The sequence below is a fragment of the Geotrypetes seraphini genome, chromosome 3, assembly GCF_902459505.1.
Source record: "Geotrypetes seraphini chromosome 3, aGeoSer1.1, whole genome shotgun sequence".
Lineage (NCBI taxonomy): Eukaryota > Metazoa > Chordata > Amphibia > Gymnophiona > Dermophiidae > Geotrypetes > Geotrypetes seraphini.
Window position 1 is genome coordinate 259,129,242 of NC_047086.1, and position 13,000 is coordinate 259,142,241.

Here is a 13,000-nt window from a genome sequence, read left to right on the forward strand (position 1 = left end):
ACGTGTAGGCATAGCAGCGTCATCCAAGTAATCACTAATCTCAGGGCCTTGGTAAGATTGCTGTCCTGCATAGAATTCAGAAAAGTGACAATAAAAAGCCTTGGCAATATCAGCTTGTTACGTATAAGTAACACCCGCCCCCCCAGATATCCGAGAAATATAGCTAGTACCCCGCCAATTTTTAGTGACAGTGGCTAACAATCTACCCACCTTATTCCCATATCTATAAAATTTGAATTTACGGTAAAACAAGGATTTGGTAGTACGTTCATGTAGCAAGGTATTAAGTGCTACTTGAGCAGCATGTAAATCTTCCTACAAGCGAGAAGGACACCGGAGATATCGGGCTTTCAAAGTAGTATATTGCTGTTCCAAATGTATAATTCCCCTTCAACCGAGCCGATACATACGAGATAACATCCCCTCTGAGAACCACCTTAGCTGTCTCCCAAAGGAGACCAGGATCATCAGCGTGGTGCCCACTGAAGCTCAAGAAATCATTCCAACGAGCCTGCAAGTCAGAATCATCCATCAAATAAGCCGGAAAATGCCAGTGCATACCATGCTGAGAGATGCCCCCCCCCCCCCCAACACCAAGTCCAGCCAAATCAAGCAGTGGTCAGATACTTCCAGGGGACCAATAAGGGCCGAATCTACACAGGAAAAGAAAGACTCAGAAACCAATAGGTAGTCCAACCTGGAAAAGGAACCATGAGAACGAGACTGATGAGTGTAGTCACGGTCGGTAGAATGCAAAAGTCTCCAAGGGTCGACCAGACCAAGGGAAGTAAACAAATAAGGAATGCCCCTAGTCTCATTACAGCAATATTGAATAGCCGAATTAGACCTATCTAAGGTCGGGTTGAGTACCTGATTCAGGTCACCCGCCACAATCAAAGGAAAAGAGAAATCTTGTAATCCCAGACGTAATCCCAGACAAATCAAAGATTTATAAAAGGATTGAGAATAGACATTAGGACCATATACTATCAATAAACGGAATGTGGAATCATGCACCCTAATCTTAGTCAGCAAATACCTACCCTGGGGATCCCATTGCAGAGGGGAAACCATACATGGCAAACCCTTGCGAATCAGCAAAGTAACTCTGGCTTTCATATTGGGGAAGGAGAATAAAACACTTCGCTCACCCAACCCCTTTGTAATTTCTTATGCTCCTCATCGGTCAAGCAGGTTTCCTGCAAACATGCCAGATCTACCTTATGATGTTTCAATTGGGCAAGAATTTTAGTATGCTTGACTGGTGAGGTAATCCCGGAAACATTCCAGAAAATAATCTGAAGTGGTTTAACCCCCAGGGAAACCTAGCAAGGAAGACCAGAAAGAATAAGAACTAAGCAAAGTCCCCAAGGCACCCAGCCTCACCTCAGGGAAAGGACCCATGGACCAGAATAGAGCCCACCACATACACCTACCAGCAGCACAAGCAAACAATCAACAAAGTGCACCAGAAAGTCAATAACATAGGAAACAAACCCCCCAACAAATGCTGTTCCGAAACCCACCCATCCCCACATCCCCCAACAATGCACATGACATCTCCCCGTAGAGAAATGTAAAGGGCACTAAAGATACCCACCAGAGCCCTGTCCTCCCCACCAAACCAAGACCCCTAACATCCCTCAACACAGTCCAACCACAATGGGATCAATCAGTGGCAATATCGCCAAATATGCAGAACCAAAAAGGAGCAAATAGCCTGCAAATTCAAGTTGGGCTCAGTGCGCTGGAGAAGGAAGTATTGATGTATTCCGCAGCTTCCTTTGCCGCAGTAAAAGACTTCCAAGCGCCATCTTTGTGGATCTTCAGCAATGCAGGGTAGATAAGCATGAAACGCGCTTTTATATCCACCAACTTAGAACATAAGATCTGCCATTCCGGATCAGAACTTAGGTCCATCAAGTCCGGTGATCCGCTCACGTGGAGGCCCAGCCAGGTGTAACCTGGCGAAAAACCCCCCCCCCAAAAAAAAAAACTTAGTCACCCGTATCCTTGTATGCATCTTTCAAGGAGATGTGCATCTAACTTGCCCTTAAAACCAAGAATGGTTGGTTCCGCAGCAATCTCCACCGGGAGAGCGTTCCAGGTGTCCACCACTCGCTGTGTGAAGCAGAACTTCCTGGCATTTGTCCTGGGCTTGTCTCCCCTCAGCTTCAGTCCGTGACCTCTTGTCCTGGTCACATTTGACATCGTAAAGAACTTTTTATCCTGCTCTATCTTGTTGATTCCTTTTATTATCTTAAAAGTCTCAATCAGATCCCCTCGCAGTCTCCTCTTCTCAAGGGAGAATAGTCCCAGTTTTTAAGTCGTTCTTTGTAGTTCAAGTTTTTCATACCTTTAACTAGTTTCGTGGCTTGCCTCTGCACCCTCTCCAGCAGTTTTATATCCTTCATTAGGTAGGGAGACCAGTGTTGGACACAGTATTCCAAGTGTGGTCTGACCATTGCTCTATAAAGCGGCATTATGACCCTCTCCAATCTACTAGTGATTCCCTTCTTTATCATGCCCAACATTCTATTTGCTTTCTTTGCCGCTGCCGCGCATTGTGCCGATGGTTTCAGGGTCCTATCTATCAGTACCCCCAGGTCCTTTTCTTGTTCGCTCTTACCCAGAGTTGCACCTGACATTCTATACTCGTACTCCTTGTTCTTTCTGCCCAAATGCATTACTTTACATTTTTCCACATTAAACTTCATCTGCCATTTCTCTGCCCATTTCTCTAACTGGCTCATATCTCTCTGTAGTTCCTCGCTATCCTTTTGTGATCTGATTGCCCGACATAACTTTGTGTCGTCTGCAAACTTGATGACCTCACTGGATGTTCCCTTTTCTAGGTCGTTGATGAAAATATTAAATAAGATGGGCCCAAGAACTGAGCCTCGGGGCACACTGCAAGTCACTTTCCTCCAGTCTGAGAGCTTCCCATTTAGGCCCACCCTCTGCATTCTGTTTTCCAGCCATTTGCATATCCACCTTAGTATGTCTCCCTCTATTCCATGATTTTGTAATTTCCTGAGAAGTCTTTCATGTGGAACTTTGTTGAATGCTTTCTGGAAGTCCAAGTAAATTATATCCACTAGTTCCCCGTTATCAATTTGTTTGTTTACTTTTTCAAAGAACTGTAGTAAATTCGTCAAGCATGACTTCCCTTTCCTGAAGCCGTGTTGACTGGCTCTTATCAGGTCGTGTGTATCCAAGTGCCGAACTATGCTCTGCATTTCATATTCTGCTCTTTTCACTGGTTTTCAGCATTATATCTGCTTAATTTATCTTCTCATCCCTGTTTCTTACTAAAAAAAAACACAAAAAAATAAACCCTTCTCTTTCCTCTGTTAAATCTTATTTCCTCTTCCTCTTCCTCTTCATAGGAATAAGGGTAAGACTTTGTTAACTCTAATTAAATCCTGGTGCCTGTGGCTCAGGGTGACTAAAGTAGGGAAAATCCTGTTATAAATCCTTTGTTTTAGGGTAGCCACTGATTTGTTATAGAACCTGCATTTTTGTTTAAAATACTGTGTTTTAGGTGGTATAGAGCCTGTATTTCTGACTTACTAGTTTTTAGCCATTGTGTCTGCTGATATTAGGTGAGAAGGGAGGGGCTCTAAGGTTAACTGCATTATCTTTGGGCCAGTGCTGTGAACAAGGCTGCCCTGTGAACTTAAATAAGATAAGTTGCTCTGCATTTCATATTCTGCTCTTTTCACTGGTTTTCAGCATTATATCTGCTTAATTTCTCTTCTCATCCCTGTTTCTTACTAAAAAAAAAAAAAAAAAAAGCACCAAAAAATAAACCCTTCTCTTTCCTCTGTTAAATCTTATTTCCTCTTTCCCTTCATAGGAATAAGGGTAAGACTTATAGTCCCACCAACCCCAGGGACCACTATTCATATAGAGACCCATATAATCAGGACTACTCAATTCAAGTCATTTCACAACCAATTAAGATGACCTTTATTCTATGCAATCACTGTGGTGCTTTAATTTCAAGACATACTATTTGGAGGCTTAAGGCTTGTCCCATCTGTCTTCAACTTGCTAGTATTAAGAAGGAACTCTGCAAACTTAAACAGGAATTGAATACAATTAAAGCAGCTTCTATCACTCCACAAAATCATACCAACTTACCACCTCTACATCAAAGAATAAAACAGCCCAGGAATAAATGGGTCACAGTAGGCTCAGGAAGACTGCGACATGTAACACAGAAACATCCACCTTCACAAATATTACCTCTATAGAATTCCTTCGTTCCACTAGTACACTGCGATACTCAAGAAAACGGAAGGGAGGTGGGACTGGAACCAATGAAGGTAACTCAAGAGAGCAAGCGCACCCTAAGCACAAATAAAAAGGCCAAAAACAGAAAACTATTACTGTTGGGGGATTCCATCATCAGAGGCATTAACCTTGGAACACAAGGAGAGGAGACCAAAATAGTGAAATGTCTTCCAGGATCCTCAGCTACCAGGAGTTCCAGGCAAATACAGACTATAATTAAGGAAGAAACTAAGGATTTTAACACTGATGTTGTTATCCATCTGGGCAACAAAACCAGAGAAGACAGGGGGTCCAACTTCGTCTGCAGTGAAAAAACAGACCAGAGCAAACAAACCAAAACTGCAGGCTTGTACACGATGCAGTTTTGGTTTGTTTGTTATCCATCTGGGAACAAATGACCTGGCCAACAACTCCACACTTGCAGCACAGAAAGTTTTTCAGGAGCTTGGTGAGGGCGTGAAACCTTTTGTAAAGACTTTAGCTTTTTCTGAAATACTGCCTGCATATGGAAAGGGAGAGCAAAGAGTGAAAAACACAGAGGACTTTAATAGATGGCTCAAAGCCTGGTGTCATCAAGAAGGCTTCAGGTACATAGGAGGATGGGGAAATACATGGAAGGATAAGAAGCTATATTGCACTGATGGGCTACATATTACTGCAGCAGGAAAAAGAAACCTTGCAGAGAAATTTAGACAATATTTTTCTAGGCATTTAAACTAGAAGGTGGGGGTGGTGTATGTACGAAGGACAATTATAGAGACCACCCCCGGCAAAAGAAAAGATGTGATAGTAGTAAAGACTGCAACATAAGCAATATCAGTAACTCATTTCTTAGTATTGCAACGGAAAGTGAAACGACACAAAAATCCATACGAAAAAGGAGATTATTGCTGAAAAATAGCTGGAAAGCGATGACCACAAATGCTCACAGTCTAAGCAACAAAGTTCATGATCTGCAAGCCCTGATGTTAGAGGCAGATCTAGATATTGTTGCTATCACAGAGACATGGTTCACTGAATCACATGGATGGGATGCAAACATACCGGGATATAATCTTTTTAGGAAGGACAGAGATGGTCATAAAGGTGGAGGAGTAGCTCTCTATGTAAAGATCAATATCCAAGCGACCGAAATGCAAGGGACCTGGAGAGAGGAAGAAGCGATATGGATTGCTCTGAAAAGAGAAGATGGAACTTCTATCTACGTGGGTGTAGTCTACAGAACTCCGACTCAATCGCAGCAAATTGATAAGGATCTGATTGTGGACATCCAAAACTTTGGAAGGAAAGTGGAGATTCTGCTGTTGGGAGATTTCAACCTGCCGGATGTGGACTGGAATGTTCCATCTGCGGAATCGGAAAGAAGTAGGGAGATAGTGGATGCCTTTCAAGAGGCTCTGCTCAGACAAATGGTGACGGAACCCACAAGGGAAAAAGCGATATTGGATCTGGTCCTCACAAATGGAGAGAGCATCTCTAATGTTCGAGTGGGTGCTCACCTGGGAAGTAGCGATCATCAATCGGTTTGGTTTGATATAACGGCTAAAGTGGAGAGCGGCCGCACGATACTTAAAGTCCTAGATTTCAAACGTACGGACTTTAAAGCAATGGGAAAGTACCTGAAGAAAGAGCTGTTAGGATGGGAGGACATAAGAACATAAGCGTTGCCTCTGCCGGGTCAAACCAAGGGTCCATCGTGCCCGGCAATCCGCTCCCACGGCGGCCCCCCAGGTCCATGACCTGAAAGTGTTCCCTACCTAACCTAAAATATCCATACCCTATTCGCTCAATGTCCTGTAAGGTAAACCTCTATCTGTACCCTGTTATCCCCTTCGCTTCCAGGAAGTCATCCAGTCCCTTTTTGAACCCCAGAATTGTACTCTGTCTTATCACCTCTCCGGGAAGCGCGTTCCAGGTGTCCACCACCCTCTGAGTGAAGAAAAACCTCCTTGCATTCGTTATGAATCTGTCTCCTCTCAGTTTTTCTGAATGACCTCTTGTTTTAGTTGTCCCTGCTAGTCTAAAGAATCTGTCCCTCTCTACCTTCTCTATTTCTTTTCATGATTTTATAAGTTTCTATCATGTCCCCTCTCAGTCTCCGCTTCTCCAGGGTAAAGAGCCCCAGCCTGTCTAACCGTTCGGCATATGAAAGGTTCTCCATACCCTTTATCATCCTCGTTGCCCTCCTCTGGACCCTCTCGAGTATTGCCATGTCCTTCTTGAGGTATGGCGACCAGTATTGGATGCAGTATTCCAGATGTGGGCGCACCATTGCTCGATACAGTGGCAGGATAACTTCTTTTGTTCTGGTAGTGATACCTTTTTTGATAATGCCCAACATTCTGTTCGCTTTTTTTGAGGCCGCTGCACATTGTGCCGCCAGCTTCATTGTGTTATCCACCAATACCCCCAGATCTTTTTCTTGGCTGCCTTCCCCGAGTACCCTCCCTCCCATCGTATAGCTGTACATGGAGTTCCCCTTCCCTATGTGCAAGACCTTACATTTCTCCACATTGAAGCTCATCTGCCATTTTTTTGCCCACTCACTCAGTTTGTTCAGGTCGCTCTGCAGTTCTTTGCATTCCTCAACAGTTCTGGCCCTGCTGGAGAGTTTTGTGTCATCCGCGAACTTGATAACTTCGCACTTTGTCCCCGTTTCTAGATCATTAATAAATATATTGAACAGCAATGGTCCCAGCACTGACCCTTGCGGAACACCACTTGTGACCCCTATCCAGTCAGAGTAGTGCCCCTTTACTCCTACCCTCTGTTTCCTATCTGCCAGCCAATTTTTGATCCATCTGTACACGTTCCCTTCCACCCCGTGACTCCACAGTTTCTTCAGTAAGCGTTCATGGGGCACCTTGTCAAAGGCTTTTTGGAAATCTAGATATATAATGTCTACTGGGTCACCTTGGTCCAATTGCTTACTTATCCCCTCAAAGAAATGCAGATTTGTCTGGCATGATTGGCCTTTACAGAAACCATGCTGGCTCGATCTCATCAGATTATTTTTTTCTATATGCTCATTGATACCTTCCCTGATCATTGATTCGACCATCTTCCCCGGAACAGAGGTTAAGCTCACCGGTCTGTAGTTTCCCGGGTCGCCTCTCGATCCTTTTTTGAAGATCGGTGTAACATTCGCTATCTTCCAGTCCTCCGGGATTACCCCTGTTCTCAAGGACAGGTTGCAAATATGCTGCAGTAACTCTGCTGTTTCATCTCTGAGCTCTTTCAGTATTCTCGGGTGGATCCCGTCTGGGCCCGGAGCTTTGTCCGTTCTTAATCTATCTATCTGCCTGAGAACGTCTTCGAGGCTTACCTCCATGCATGATAATTTCCCCTCTTGATCTCCCCTGAAGATTTTTTCCGGTTCTGGCACACTGGATGTGTCCTCTATTGTAAAGACCGACGAGAAGAAATTGTTTAGCCTACCAGCCACCTCTTTTTCCTCTTTCACCACTCCCTTCCGGTCACCCTCATCCAGGGGCCCCACCTCCTCCCTCGCCTGGCTGTTTCCCTTTCACATATCGGAAAAATGGTTTGAAATTTCTTGCTTCCTTGGCTAGTCTCTCCTCATACTCTTTCTTGGCTTTCCTGACTACTCGGTGACATTCTTTTTGTTGCTTCCTGTGCTCTCTCCAGTTTCCTTCAGTTTTGTCCTTTTTCCACTTCCGAAATGATTTTTTCTTGTCTCCTATCACTTTCTTTATAAGAGAAGTGGAAAGTGGAAGTGGAAAGACAGTGTCTAAGCTGAAAGGAGCGATAAAAATGGCTACGGACCTTTATGTGAAGAAAATCAATAAAAACAAGAGAAAAAGGAAGCCGATATGGTTCTTCAACCTAGTGGCTGAAAACATAGAGGCGAAAGAATTGGCGTTCATGAAATATTAAAAAAACCAAGAAGAGGAGAGCAGAAAGGACTACAGAGTGAAACTGAAAGAAGCCAAGAGAGAGATACATTTGGCGAAGGCACAGGCGGAAGAACAAATGGCTAAAAATGTAAAAAAGGGAGATAAAAATTTTTTCAGATATATTAGTGAAAGGAGGAACATAAAAAATGGAATTGCTAGGCTAAAAGATGCTGGGAACCAATATGTGGAGAGTGATGAGGAGAAAGCAAATGTGCTAAACAAATACTTCTGTTCTGTGTTCACAGAAGAAAATCCTGGAGAAGGATCGAGATTGTCTGGCAAAGTTACACGAGAAAATGGAGTAGATTCTGCGCCATTCACGGAAGAGGGTGTTTATGAGCAACTTGAAAAACTGAAGGTGGACAAAGCGATGGGACCAGACGGGATCCATCCCAGGATACTAAGGGAGCTCAGAGAGGTTCTGGCGAGTCCTATTAAAGACTTGTTCAACATATCTCTGGAGACGGGAGTGATTCCTGGGGATTGGAGGAGAGCGGATGTGGTCCCTATTCATAAAAGTGGTCAAGGGATGAAGCAGGAAACTACAGGCCGGTGAGCCTCACTTCAGTTGTTGGAAAAATAATGGAAGTGTTGCTGAAAGAAAGGATGGTGCACTTCCTTGAATTTAATAGGTTACAGGATCCGAGGCAACATGGCTTTAAGAACATAAGAACATAAGCAGTGCCTCCGCCGGGTCAGACCATAGGTCCATCCTGCCCAGCAGTCCGCTCCCACGGCGGCCCAAACAGGTCATGACCTGTCTGAATCACCAGAAGGGGCCCCCTTGCCACCTTGGTTTCCCATTGAAGTCCTATCTTCCCATCGAAGTCCTAACCCTCCGGTCTTGCACATGCACGACCTGGTTCGGTTTCTATACTTATTACCTGGTTAGCTTTCTATACTTGTGCTACATCCCAGCACCTCTCTCAGTATCCCACGATCCCTTTATCCCTCAGGAATCCGTCCAATCCCTGTTTGAATCCCTGTACCGTACTCTGCCTGATCACTTCCTCCGGTAGCGCATTCCAAGTGTCCACGACCCTTTGGGTGAAAAAAAACTTCCTTGCATTTGTTTTGAACCTATCTCCCTTCAGTTTCTCCGAATGCCCCCTCGTACCTGTTGTCCCCTTCAGTCTGAAGAATCTGTCCCTATCCACCCTCTCTATGCCCCTCATGATCTTGAAGGTCTCTATCATATCTCCCCTGAGCCTCCTTTTTTCTAGAGAGAAGAGCCCCAGCCTATCCAACCTCTCGGCATATGGGCAGTGTTCCAGCCTTCTTACCAGTTTCGTTGCTCTCCTTTGGACTCTCTCAAGTACCGCCATGTCCTTCCGGAGGTACGGCGACCAATATTGAACGCAGTATTCCAGGTAAATCGTGCCAAACGAACCTGATTGAATTTTTCGACTGGGTGACCAGAGAGCTGGCTCGAGGACATATGCTAGATGTAATTTACTTGGATTTCAGCAAAGCCTTTGATACAGTTCCTCATAGGAGGCTGTTGAACAAACTTGAAGGGCTGAAGTTAGGACCCAAAGTGGTAAACTGGGTCAGAAACTGGCTGTCGGACAGATGCCAGAGGGTGGTGGTTAATGGAAGTCGCTCGAAGGAAGGAAAAGTGACTAGTGGAGTCCCTCAGGGTTCGGTGCTGGGGCCAATCCTGTTCAATATGTTTGTGAGTGACATTGCTGAAGGGTTAGAAGGAAAAGTGTGCCTTTTTGCAGATGATACCAAGATTTGTAACAGATTAGACACTGAAGAGGGAGTGGAAATATGAAAAAGGATCTGCAAAAGTTAGAGGAATGGTCTAATGCCTGGCAATTAAAATTCAATGCAAAGAAATGCAGAGTAATGCATTTGGGGATTAATAATAGGAAGGAACCGTATATTACATTACATTACATTAGGGATTTCTATTCCGCCTGTGCCTTGCGGTTCTAGGCGGATTACAATATAGAAATATCTGGGATATTCCAGGATAAGAGTAAGTTACAGGAACAGTAATGAGTTATGATACTACAATTTCACAGAAGATAATACTTGTTACAGAAGATAATACATATAACGGAAGATAATGCATTTAACAGAGGTAATACATGTTAACTTGATCGGTTGAATCGGGTGTAGTGTAGCAGAATTACAGTACATTCTAGATCACAGATAAAAAGATAATATAGGTGTGTATTTCCGAAGTCGTTGATTGGGAGGTCATTGGGTGGTGGTTAGAGTAATGGGAGATATTTTTTGAACAGTAATGTTTTTATTTCTTTGCGGAACTCTTTTATGTCTGTTGTTTTGGTCAGTAATTTTGAGATGTCAGAGTCTATTTGCTGGGAGGAGTAAAGCTGATATGCACGGACGGGGAGAGGGACCTTGGGGTTATAGTGTCCGAAGATCTAAAGGCGAAAAAACAGTGTGACAAGGCAGTGGCTGCTGCCAGAAGGATGCTGGGATGTATAAAGAGAGGCGTAGTCAGTAGAAGGAAGAAGGTGTTGATGCCCCTGTACAGGTCATTGGTAAGGCCCCACTTGGAGTATTGTGTTCAGTTTTGGAGACCGTATCTGGCGAAAGACGTAAGAAGACTTGAGGCGGTCCAGAGGAGGGCGACGAAAATGATAGGAGGCTTGCGCCAGAAGACATATGAGGAGAGACTGGAAGCCCTGAATTTGTATACCCTAGAGGAAAGGAGAGACAGGGGAGATATGATTCAGACGTTCAAATACTTGAAGGGTATTAACGTAGAACAAAATCTTTTCCAGAGAAAGGAAAATGGTAAAACCAGAGGACATAATTTGAAGTTGAGGGGTGGTAGATTCAGGGGCAATGTTAGGAAATTCTACTTTACGGAGAGGGTAGTGGATGCCTGGAATGCGCTCCCGAGAGAGGTGGTGGAGAGTAAAACTGTGACTGAGTTCAAAGAAGCGTGGGATGAACACAGAAGATTTAGAATCAGAAAATAATATTAAATATTGAACTAGGCCAGTACTGGGCAGATTTGCACGGTCTGTGTCTCTGTATGGCCGTTTGGTGGAGGATGGGCTGGGGAGGGCTTCAATGGCTGGGAGGGTGTAGATGGGCTGGAGTAAGTCTTAACAGAGATTTCGCCAGTTGGAACCCAAGCACAGTACCGGGTAAAGCTTTGGATTCTTGCCCAGAAATAGCTAAGAAGAAAAAAAAAAAAAATTTAAAGTGAATCAGGTTGGGCAGACTGGATGGACCATTCGGGTCTTTATCTGCCATCATCTACTATGTTACTATCTTTAATCAGTGCTTCGACCATCTTTCCAGGGACAGACGTAAGACTCACTGGTCTGTAGTTGCCCGGTTCTCCTCTTGATCTTTTTTTGAAAATTGGGGTGACGTTTGCTATCTTCCAGTCGTCCGGTATCTGTCCAGTTCTAATTGACAGGTTAGCAAGGTTTTGCAGTAGTTCTCCGACTTCTACCTTCAGTTCCTTTAATACTCTCGGGTGAATTCCATCCGGTCCAGGGAATTTGTCACTTTTAAGTTTGTCGATCTGGTAGTAAACCTGGTCCAAATCCACTTCTACTGTAGTGAGGCTGTCCTCTATTTCTCCCTTGCTTCAGGTATTGATGTAATGTCTTTGTTTGTAAAGACAGACGCAAAGAAGGAGTTCAATCTGTCTGCAATTTGTTTGTCTTCTTTGATGTACCCTTTTCTTCCCTGGTCGTCCAGCGGACCTACTGCCTCTTTTGCAGGTTTTTTTTCCCTTTAATGTATCTAAAAAAGGGCTTGAAGTTTTTGGTCTCTTGTGCTATTTTCTCCTTATAGACCTTTTTGGCATCCCTCACCACCTTGTGACATTTCTTCTGATCGTCTCTGTGGCTGTTCGAAGCTTCGATTGTTCTTTCGCATTTCCATTTTTTAAAGGAGTTCTTCTTATCTCTTACGGCATCCTTCACCTCTCATTTGTAAGCCATGCTGGTTCCCCTTTGCTTTTGTTTTTCTGTCCTTTGGATATCTGCGGAATGTAGAGATTCTGTGCTTCCGTGATAGTATTTTTCAGTAGGGACCATGCCTGTTTTAATTGTGTATATCCTTTTCTTGAGCCGTTTTTTTACCATGGCTCTCATGCTATCATACCTTTCTTTTTTAAAGTTGAGGGTCGTGGTTGAGGTTTTAATATGTTTCCCCTTCCCGATGTCAAGTGTAAAGTTGATCACGTTGTGATCACTCGTCCCTAGCGGGACTGCGACTCCTACATATTTAGTCTGACCAATAATTCCACATAGGACCAAGTCCAAGTTGGCATTTCCTCTCGTCGGCTCTCCCACAAGGGATAAAACGCCTTCCTCTTTTCAGTCAGGGCCGCCGAATAATCCTGGGTCAGGCGAATGGGAGAATCATGAAAGTGCAAGGAGTCGTTCTTGGAACGGTATATATAGCCTCAAGGTTTCCACCTTATGGCGGTAAAAGAGAAATTTCACGATCACCACTCTAGGCCTCACCTCTCTACCTGGCTGTGCCTCCAGCCGGTGAGCATGTTCCAGACGTGCAGGGCCCAGGGAAGCCACCATCGGAAATTCGGCAGCCAGCCAACTCTCCAACTCCGGCAACAATAACACCTCAGACAGCATTTCAGGAATGCCCAAAATACGGAGATTGTTGCAACGCGAGCGATTTTCAAGAACGTTAAGTTTATCAGCGTGGGCGTGCAACATTTTCTGAAGCGCAGCCATCGCCGAATCATGTGCGGTGGCGACGTCCTCCACATTAGACATCCGTTGCTCTAAATCAGTCATCCTGGAGGCCGTGTCAGAGAG

General features: G+C 44.4%; 1 protein-coding gene across 1 annotated transcript in view; it reads right to left on the reverse strand.

Annotated features, from left to right (window-relative positions):
• CEBPZ (CCAAT enhancer binding protein zeta) overlaps nt 1-13,000 on the reverse strand; it is a 348,861-nt gene that overhangs the window by 325,334 nt on the left and 10,527 nt on the right. The gene's annotated exons all lie outside the window — the stretch shown is intronic.